At 39.5% G+C, this 10,447-nt stretch overlaps 1 non-coding gene across 1 annotated transcript; it reads left to right on the top strand.

The window, feature by feature from the left end:
• The first annotated feature begins 9,400 nt into the window (after window positions 1–9,400).
• Window positions 9,401–9,505, top strand: LOC144230588 (U6 spliceosomal RNA). The gene has a single exon (XR_013334804.1). It is a non-coding gene; the product is annotated as a U6 spliceosomal RNA (small nuclear RNA).
• The last annotated feature ends 942 nt before the right edge of the window (window positions 9,506–10,447 follow it).

Raw genomic sequence — 10,447 nt, 5'->3', positions numbered from 1 at the left:
TGCAATGAGTGAATACAATGGACAATTAAAGAGATGATTTTGTTCAGGCTCTTCTACCAGGGAGAACATTCATTAATGAGGAGTGTCTCAAATAGCAGGGAGAAAATTTGATTTTATAAAACATTACTAAGAAAAGATGGAGGGGAGCCTTATCTCAGAATATGGAAGAGCAGGGTGTTCCTTTGTGGTTAGTTAAATCGCAGAATGCAAAAGGGTGGGAAGATTTTGAAAAACAAAAAGATGGGGCAAGAGTGAGGAGGTGGATACTTAACCACTACTGTTTTCTTTGTGCACAGGACTCAGGTATAAGTTCAACATTGCCGGAACTCCCTTTTCCTCAAGATGAAGTTCTAAAGCTAATGCCACCCATCGCAAGTCGGGCAAAAGTGGCCAGCCGTTTATAACTCCATCACACTTGGTTACCAGGTAAAGGCTGACTCAGGAAAGGCATGATCTCAGGCAAAATGATCTCTACAGCCTGGGGCTGACAAAAAGAAGATGAGAGCTAGAGACTATCTTCAGACCACATCAATTCCTTCCTCCAAAGGGGACCTGGGTGGGATATCTTCCAATCTACCTCAGTTAGTAACTTGCCTATATTCAAAGTATACATAGGCAGTAGAGCCAGGCTTTGAGGCCAGTTAACCTAGCTTTCAAAGTCCATGCCTGTCACCATTTTGCTGCAGTACCTAACAGCTATTGCTATAGCACTGAACAAACTTTAACAAAGTGACACGAATAGATTTGATTTTTAGGTAGATTCTCTAGGACATATTAGTGGTATCAATATCTTGAGATTCCTTTTATTTGCTAGACCTTATTAGATTCATTCTCCCCATTTTGTAAAAAGCCCTTTGCCATCTGTGCAGTAACTCTTACCTTTCTGAGACAAGTCCAGAATGTTCAGTTTCTCTCTTTTTGGGGGGAAGTTTCCCCACCCTGTTGCCATGTATTTCACATTTCCTTGTGATTCTCTCACTTTGATTACTACTGTCACCAGGACATTTTTCTTTTCAAGTTGTATCTTAAATATTCTGGGTTTCATTTTGTCATAGAAGTACATATTTTTTAAGACACCCTCAGGAACATGACTACTTTAGGAGTAAGGTAAGAAGAGATAGTTGTTGATTTCTTCATAACAACACAGCCTCAAATATCTCCCTTTTTAAAGGATTCCTTTTAAGGGCATTTATACTATAGGTAGGAAATAATAAAAATGTTTTCATAAAAATAATTTAATCACCAAATTTACTATTTTTCTAAATTTTAATTCTTGCCTAAAGTAAATGCACAGTAAATATTTCTTGAATGAATAAACAAACCATTATCATTCTGGTACATCTTATACTTTGAGTTATCTTTCCAGTCATAGTATTGATCGTCCTAGAGAATGTAAATATTCTTACCATTAAATCATAATGGCAAGAAATAAAAAGCCAAGAAATTCTTACTTCCTTAAGTCTCAAGTTGCCATAAACTTTCTTCCATGCTTCTTTTTAACCTTTTCAGGTTTATTTTTTTTACTTTGAGAGAGATAGAGATGGTGTAAGCAGGGGAAGGGCAGAGAGAGAGGGAAAGAGAGTCCCAAGCAGGCTCTGTACTGTCAACACAGAGCCTGACACAGGGCTCAAACACACAAAACTGTGAGGTCATGACCTGAGCTGAAACCAGGAGTCAGACACTTAACTGACTTACCCACCAAGGTGCCTCTTTTTAAAAAGTTTTTTTTAAGTTTACTTATTTTGAGTCTTCCATGCTTCTATATTCATTTATTCTGTATCTAATTTTTCTCAAATCATACTATATTTAAGAGAAAACAGAGAGAACAAGCATATAAGCAGACTGTAAATGTCTGCCTTCAGCTCTGCCTTGGGTTACTGCTATCAGCAGTTTGTGAGCAGAGCCCTAGCAGGAACCAGATGGCACACCGAAATCAGAACAATTCAAGGAGAATTTAATAAAAACACTACTTAAAAGATGTAGGGGAACCACAAAAGATACTGGAGTGTCTGGTTTTGTAGCAGGTTAGCAACAGTGCAGCTGCCTTATACTCTAAGGCCTGAAGAAGTGGAAAGAACATGTAATTTCCAGAACAGCACAGAGAGTAAGTCCTCAGACAGAGGGCTGCCTTTCAGCACCTGAGAATCTTTGGTTAAGAGACACAGAAACCCATGGCAACCCTGCTGGGAAGGAACTGGTGTGATAAAATCTCCAGCCTCACTCTCCTGTCTCCCTCCAATAGGTTGCCAGGATTTTCCTGGGCCACACCATACCAGGAAGCAGAGAGCAAGAGAAGTTGTCGGAGGGGTGCAAGTGTGTACAGACCAGCTCAGAGGGGTAAGGGCAGGACAAAGCAGGATGGAGAGTGAATCTGCAGAGGCAAATAGAAGTTTTTCAGCATATTTTCTTTTGTTGTTCCAATCAGCCATAATGAATACACACTGAATTGGACTATTTATATGAACTCACGTTCATATAAGAACGATGACCCCCCCCCAAAAAAAATCCAACTTTTTTTTTTCTGAGAGAGACAGAGAGAGCATGAACAGGGGAGAGTCAGAGAGAGAGGGAGATACACAATCTGAAATAGGCTCCAGGCTCTGAGCTAGCTGTCAGCACAGAGTCTGACGTGGGGCTTGAACCCATCAACCATGAGATCATGACGTGAGCCACAGTCGGACGCTTAACCGAATGAGCCACCCAGGGGCCCCAAACCCCAACATTTTTATGTGTGAAAGAACACTCACCAATCAGAATCTAAGAAAATAATCTAATTTAACTAAATTTCTGGGAACTGTAATACAATCTAAGAATTCTTTGCTGTGTGTGTGTTTTTTTTTTAAAAAAAAACACAAAACTATCTTAATGTCATAGATGAGTCATGAAATTCCTAGCTCTAACACCTTGGGAGTGACACAAAAATGCAGAAGATTTTTGCAAGTAGAAAATTCTCTTGATTATTTGAATCCATTCTCATTAAGTTTGTTTTCTATATTCAGAGACTGACAGATATTTATGTAAAGGTCTGAATGGTAAATATTTTTGGCTTAGCAAGACAAGTAAGTCTTTATCACAGTTACTTAACTTTGCCATTGTAGGCTGAAAATAGCCACAAATAAATGGGTCTGATTGTGTCAGTAAAACTTTATTTACAAAAACTGGTGACTGGCTGGCCCATGCATTTCATTGATCAAAGGAGAGAAGAATGGTTTTAAACAGACTGATGTGGGTCTATGTCCTAACGCCTATACTCTTAGAAGACTGGCCTTGAACAAATGACTTATCCTCTGACCAAACTCCCTACCTCAGAGAGTCCATAAAAAACATAAGTTGTGAGAAATAAGCCCACTGCCCCAGTCAAAGAAGGGTGGAGAAACTCAGAGCACAGTGAAGTGAGGCTTTAATCAACGTTCTTGCAAGAGTAGGTGTCTGATGGACAGGCACATTGGGGCAGTCACAGCAGGCAATTTACCTCCTAGCATGCAGGTCCTTCCCTGGTTCCTCATTGGCTGAGTTCTATAGAGGTTACAGCCTTTCCTGGACTTCATCTATGCCCATGTAAGGCAAAAAGTAGTCTGATTGGAACAAACGGACATTCACAGAGGTGATGCAGAGACTTTCAGTCCCTCCTCCCTTTATTCAATAATGCATGCTCATTGCTAAGTCCTTGAAAATAAGTCCTCAAAAAGGAAAGAAGAAGAACCAGGAAGTGAAGTGTCTAAAGGTTTGGGACTCCATTTTGGGGGAGGTGGGGGCTGGGGAGGGTCCTTTGTACATATTACCAGTAGGTTGTAGACCTATTGTTAATGGGACAGCACAGCTTTTTGACTTAGTATTTCTGGAAATGAATCCTCTTCCTTACTTCTCACAAAGTGACCTGATACAGATTAGCCACTCAACAACTGGTAATCGGCTTCCTTTCTACATGTTACCGAAGAAAATGTGGAAATTGAACAAATGAATTTGGCTCCAGTGTGTTGAGCTACTTTCAAAGTGGGTCAAAAGGTCTCTTGGGAAAATCTGGAGCATCCATTGTCTAAATAAATACCATGGAGAAAGATACCACATAAAAGTGCCAGAGTTTTAATTTTTAAAATGAGCAACTTAATATCTTGAGCAGAATTTAGTGGATTTAAAAGAATGGGCTGCATTATTATTGCCAGCAGGGGACCATCTAATTGGGAGTCCTTCATCTTCAATAGGAAAAACAGCAGGAACCCAATCAGCTAGTAGAGAACAAGAAAAGGGTGTGTAAGAAGTGTGGGGAGGAATAAGCCAATGTATGCTAGAGAGACAGAGATGCAGAAAATAAAAAGGCATGGCACCAAACGAACTCTCAGATTCACATCTCAGAAACATAACCTATAAGTCAGTTTCCCAAAAGCATGTTGGGAATTTCTATCTCCTCCCTGCCAATAGTCATAAGGTGTCAGCAAACTCAAAATAAATTCTCATCGGAAAAAAAATGGCAGACACTTTTGATCTCATGTTGCCAGTGCCTTTCTCTCTGAATTAGCCATTATATATCTCCCAGAAATTTCTCCATTACCAAACCTGGATAAACTCCCCCTTCTAGATGTTTTCCAGCACTCTGACTATCCACATGGCAAGACAGTATGGACTTTTTATTGCTCTGTGTCTCCCATTCATCCTTAAATTCCTGTAAACAGTCTATGCTGTCATGAGTTATGGTCACCGTGCCTAGTTCAGTGTAAGCCCCCCTTCCCCAAGTTTGGTAAATATTTGTTAAATAGAGAATAAATAGGAGAATGTGAACTAGAGTAGGGTTGCTTTTGTCTTTTGAGATATTTCTATCTTCATTCCCCAGTAGTAAACAAATTCTCAAATTTAATCTCTCAAATTCCCATTTTCTTGATCTGTAAAATACTTCATCTTCTTGTTGAAGTCTAAATTGCATGGTATGTGTGAAGAGCCTCTCACAGAGTCTGGCAGTTCGTGTTCACTTAATACATGGCAGTTCTTCCTCCACTTTCGAGTCGGTATGGAGCTAACCTCAATCATTTCTTACTGAAGCATTTGCCTATGGTTATATTTCCTTTTGCCATTTTCCTTTTAGTGATTTTTTTGTAGTAAATCTACAAAAAGTACAGGCAGTAGGGTCAAGAGTACAACATTCAGCAGCGGATTTTTGGTGTTCTTATCTTGTTCCAAAATAATCAGTCTGGAAAGTGGAGAAAATAAGAGTATGCAGATCATAGGGTTGTTATAATAATTAGATCTTAGTTAATATATGGAAATCATTTGCAATGATACCAAACACAAGTTAGCCACCATGTTTGTGTTAATTGTTGTTGCTATTATTATCATGTGGATTACTCTAAAGAAATATTGGAGGTCTCTGAGTGTGGATCTATAATGACAAGAGCACACTGATTGAGCATGTTTCCATTTCAGAGTGCTTTCTTACTGCAAATTTTCCCCAGGAAGATTTATTTAATCTGTACCCCTCTCCATACTGCATATGGAAAAAAAGTGTGCTAAGAACAGTTAAACTGTTTCCCAAGGTCACAGAATTAGTAAATGACAAAAATAGGCCCAAAACCCAAATCTGACTCCATGTTCAGCATTTATCCACCATACTCCAGCTACAGAAAGAGGTCTTATCCAGGTGGAATACAAACCTAATTACAATCTGACTGAGGTAAGATCATTCACAACATTTTCGGTGTTGGCTAGATATTCTCTTCCATCTCTTCTCTTCTTTAAGTTAGACCCCGTCTGCACTAGCATTGCACACACCATTTAGCTAACTACTTCATCTGCAAGATCACAATGTGAGCATGTGTACACCATTGGGAAAGATTAATTTTAATATGCATCAAAATGTGGTAGCGCACCTGTGAGAGATTTGCAGTCCTCTTGGTGGGAAGCAGACATCAAAGTGCCTAAGTTTCATTTGATCCCAGATCTTCTGAGTCAAACACTAAAACTTACTTATTCATTTTGCTTTTTTTACTATTATACCATGTTACTTCTCTGGAAAGATTTAAATACTGAAAAAGGAAAACTGTTTGTAAGAGTATTACAGTCATTCATAAATATGTCCTTGTGTACAGATTTCCTATGGACACTGGAATTCTCTATCAGTGCATGATAATCAATGCATAAATTGATTTCCTATAGCTCTGCTTTCATTTTGTATTAATTGAATAGCACACATGATCTTCTCTGATAGGAATTGGTAATTTGCCATGAAATAAGGATGTGTTAATTGTCACAGACTTCAATAACACACTTGCATTCACTGTAATATTGACAGATCCCACTGCATCTTTCCACATATTTTTGAAGTTTTTGTTTTCTTTCTATAATATGTGTTAAATGCAGGTGTGACATTCAGGTCAGTTGTTAACTGGCAATCATTTGTATACTAAAATTACCTCTTAAAAACAAGACAGCCCCATGAGGCAGATGGAAAACATCAATGCAGGGCTATTAAGAGCCATTATATGGTGATGGGCTGTTGCTAATTGACAACACATATACATTCTATATTAAGAACACAGAGGGCCTAATAATCCAACTTTTAGCAAGAGTCGGAAGTAACTGATACATTCTGATTCAATCTTCAAAACTCCTCTGAATTAACCCACTGGAGATGAAATAACCATGTGACAAATCTTGGTTCAGAGGCTCTCTTCCTCACTGCCACTGCTTTTTGTTATTTATGCACTTCAATTTTCTTCTGTAGTTGAACTTTACTTTTCTTACCCTTTGAGTAAGTTATTCTTATGCAATATCATATTCTGATGTGGCATCAACTATCTCTATGTCAGTGACTCCAAAATCTTTACCTTTAACCTTGATATTTCTTCCATGATCCCAGCTATATATGCCCACTGACTCCATCTACGGATCCCACAAGTACCTTGGCATTTTTTAAAAAACAGAACCTTCTCCTGACATATCCAAATCAGCTTTTCTTCTCAACTTTTATCCCCCAATACATTTCAGAGCCATCTTTGGTTCTTTCCTCTTTCCTAGACCCCTCTGAAACTAGAAGCTGTCAAGTCTATCTCTGAAATGTCACTCCAATATGTTTGCTTCTCTCTATCTCCGTCGCTAATGCTTTCCTTCAACCCCTATTTCTTCTTTCTTGCATGGATCCAATAGTTGTTTCATTTATCATCCCACATCCTGTCACTTTCTTTTCCAAATCATCCCTGAGACTGTCTTTTTAAAACAGATCTGATCATGTCATTTTTCTCTTCTTAAATAACCTTTCTGTTCTTTCTTGCCCCGGGAATGTCTTCTCAATCTTTCAAGACCAAAGTCAACTGTTATAGCTCCTCTACATCCTTTCTTGACTTCTCCAGGAAGATTTAGTCTCTCTTGTCTAAATTCCAATAGCCCTCTAAAAACATCTGTTACAGCACTGTCACTTCCTCTGTATGTTGATGTGACCAAAGTAATACAGACTTTGAGGAATGCACCAATGCTACAGTACTTAGAATTTTTTTTCAGGATCCCAGGCGTTGGCTGAATACTGAAATTCCTACTGTTAATCGCCAATAGAATGCAAGGTCAAGAGAACACAGAGTTAATGTGTGTAAAGTGTTAAGATCTTTTTTACAACATTGTACCAGAAGTTGTAAGCCCAAAGCCCAAAGTGCAGTGTCTGTCTGTGCACACATGCACACTAAACCCAAAGTCTCAGAATATACTTCCCTGGACTTGCTTAAGTACTCATTCCTCCTTCTTAAACTAGCACCAACAGAGTGTACTTTCCCCAACTTTCTCACTCAGGTCACCTACTCATGAGAACTATTAACTAATTCCAGCCTTGCCCCACCTCACTTTCCTGTTTCTTGTCCCATTTCCCCCCTCATACCTAACCTAAGTATCAATATCCTCTATAAGTACCAAAAGAGAGGAATAGTCTCACTTTCATCAAAAACCCTCTGGCTGACAGTGTATAAGGGCTTTATCTTTGCTCTTCCACTTGGCTAGGATTTATTTGATGACCCTTTTACATCTGTTCAACTCAGTGTCGGGTACTTGTTAGAAGCAGGTATAAATGTGTATTTGTTGAATGGAGGAACATATTATTTTTGAAAAAAGTCAGTCTTGGGCTGAGGTGCTAGGTGGCTCAGTCAGTTAAGCATTTGGTTCTTAATTTTACCTCAGGTCATGATCCCATGGTTCATGAGATTGAGCGCTGCATTGGGCTCTGCACTGACAGCATAGAGCCTGCTTGGGATATTCCTTCTCTCTCTCCCTCTCTCTCTCTCTCTCTCTCTCTCTCCTCCACCCCCTGCTGGTCCCCACATGTGCACGCTCTCTCTCAAAATAAATAAATAATCATTAAAAAAAAAAAAAAAGCCTTGGGTCAAGAAATGAAGATGTAGCCTTAGCCTTAGGTGTGAGTTTAATATGACCTAGCTTCTTGACCAAAGAGAATCCTAGAGCACATCATATGGGGTTAAGCCTTGCAGAAACATACTAGAAAGACAGCAAACTAGCCTAGAAAGGATTCTGGGATAGCTCTGTAATTGTATAATAGTTATTTTAAGTGTTGTTTACTGCCCTTCCATTACCTCTGACTATTCAGTAAAATGTTATTAATGGTTACCATTTGGTCTCAGTAATACAGAAAATTAGAGAAGTGCTATACTCATCTGTAGGAAAAGTGATGCAGAGAACAGTGTCCTGGTCCCTGAGTGGTGTTCCCTCTTCTTATAGTAGAGAAAGGTGAAGAAGGGAAGTAGCTGTCACTAGCAGAGGACAGCTACATATGGAGGAGGAACAGAAGGAGGCGGCAGAGGAGAGAGTGGGCATCCAAAAGAAAAGTTATCTTGTGTCATCATAATTTGCATATGAAGAAGAGTTATGATTTTATATTGTAGCCACAGGTAGGTGAGGCCTAGCCTGGGATATCAGGGTTCATATATTTTCTATTTAAAAAATGTTTTAATGTTTACTTATTTTTGAAAGAGAGAGGGAGAGACAGACAGAGTGTGAGCAGGGGAGGGGCAGAGAGAGAGGGAGACATAGAATCCAAAGCAGGCTCCAGGCTCTGAACTGTCAGTACAGAGCCTGACCCGGGGTTTGAACCCATGAAGGGCAAGATCATGACCTGAGCTGAAGTCAGATGCTTAATCAATTGAGCCACCTAGGTGTCCCTTTTCTATTTTTAATACTCTATTGTGACTCCTCCAGGGAAAAGATTATGCCATTGTTATCTTGGTATTCCCAAGCATATTTATGTGGAGGCAACTAGGATTGACACTTACCCCAATTCATTCATTCGCTCACTCAGTCATACATTTGGTATGTGTTTACTAAACATTTACATGTGAGGTGACCATAAAACAGGCAAATATGACAAAGACAAGAGGTATATGAAAGGTGTTCATTCTTTAAGAATGGGGGTATCGGTGTTCTCTTTGGCAGAACATATACTAAAACAGAATCAATACAGAGAAGATTAGCATGGCTCCTGTGGAAGAATGGCATGCAAATTCATGGAGTGTTCCCTATTTTTGTGGGAGATACAGGCTTCCAGTTATGGAATGAGTACATCACAGAAATAAAGGCACAGTACAGGGAATACAATCATTGGTATTGTAATAACATTGCACGGTGGCACATGGTAGCTATAATTGTGGTGAGCAGAGGGTAATGTATAAAGATGTTAAATCCCCACATTGTACACGTGAAACTAATGTAACATGTGTATCAACTATACTCAAATAAAATACTTGGGAAAAAAAGAATGGAGAATAATGGGGAAATGGCTGGTAAAAGTATTTCTAGGCTTGAGAGAGACATTCCTGGGGCTTCCATGCAGCAAATCTCCTTTCTCAAAGAACAGAAGGATGTATCCCTTGAGGTAGGCCAGAGATGGTCTTGTTAGAGCATTGCTAAGGCCAGCCAAGGTTACACACTGGAACCTAGAGGCCCCGAGCTGGTTATGGAAATCCTAAAAGGTAGAGAAAAAGGGGTGCCTCAGTGGCTCAGTTGGTTGAGCAGCTGAGCCTTGACTTAGGCTCAGGTCATGATCCCAGGGTCATGGGACTGAGCCCCATGTCGAGTTCTGTGTTGAGTATGGAAACTGGCTGAAATTCTTTCTCTTTCCTTCTGCCCCTCTCCCCTACTTACCATAGATCTCTCTCTCTCAAAAAAAAAAAAAAAAAAAGAAGGAAAGGAAAGGGAAAGGGAAAGGGAAAGGGAAAGGAAAGGAAAGGAAAGGAAAGGAAAGAAGTAGAGAAAAAAGTTTGATGGTTGAATCTGGGAAATAGTTACTCTTCAATGTAGAAAGCCAAACCAGAAGAATCAAGTTGAATGATAACTCAGTGGGCAAGGGTGGAACTAAGCATGGGTCTAGGAATCCCAGATCAAAGCATCAGTTAAGAACCAGAAGAGATGGGTTATGAACTGGGTTTAAAGGGTGACTACAATTTAATAAGGCAAATCCTAGTTCCTC

Source organism: Crocuta crocuta, unplaced genomic scaffold (genome assembly GCF_008692635.1).
Source record: "Crocuta crocuta isolate KB4526 unplaced genomic scaffold, BGI_CrCroc_1.0 scaffold144, whole genome shotgun sequence".
NCBI classification, from domain to species: Eukaryota; Metazoa; Chordata; class Mammalia; order Carnivora; family Hyaenidae; genus Crocuta; species Crocuta crocuta.
The sequence above is the reverse complement of the archived record's forward strand: the minus strand, read 5'-3'. Positions and strand labels throughout refer to the sequence as shown.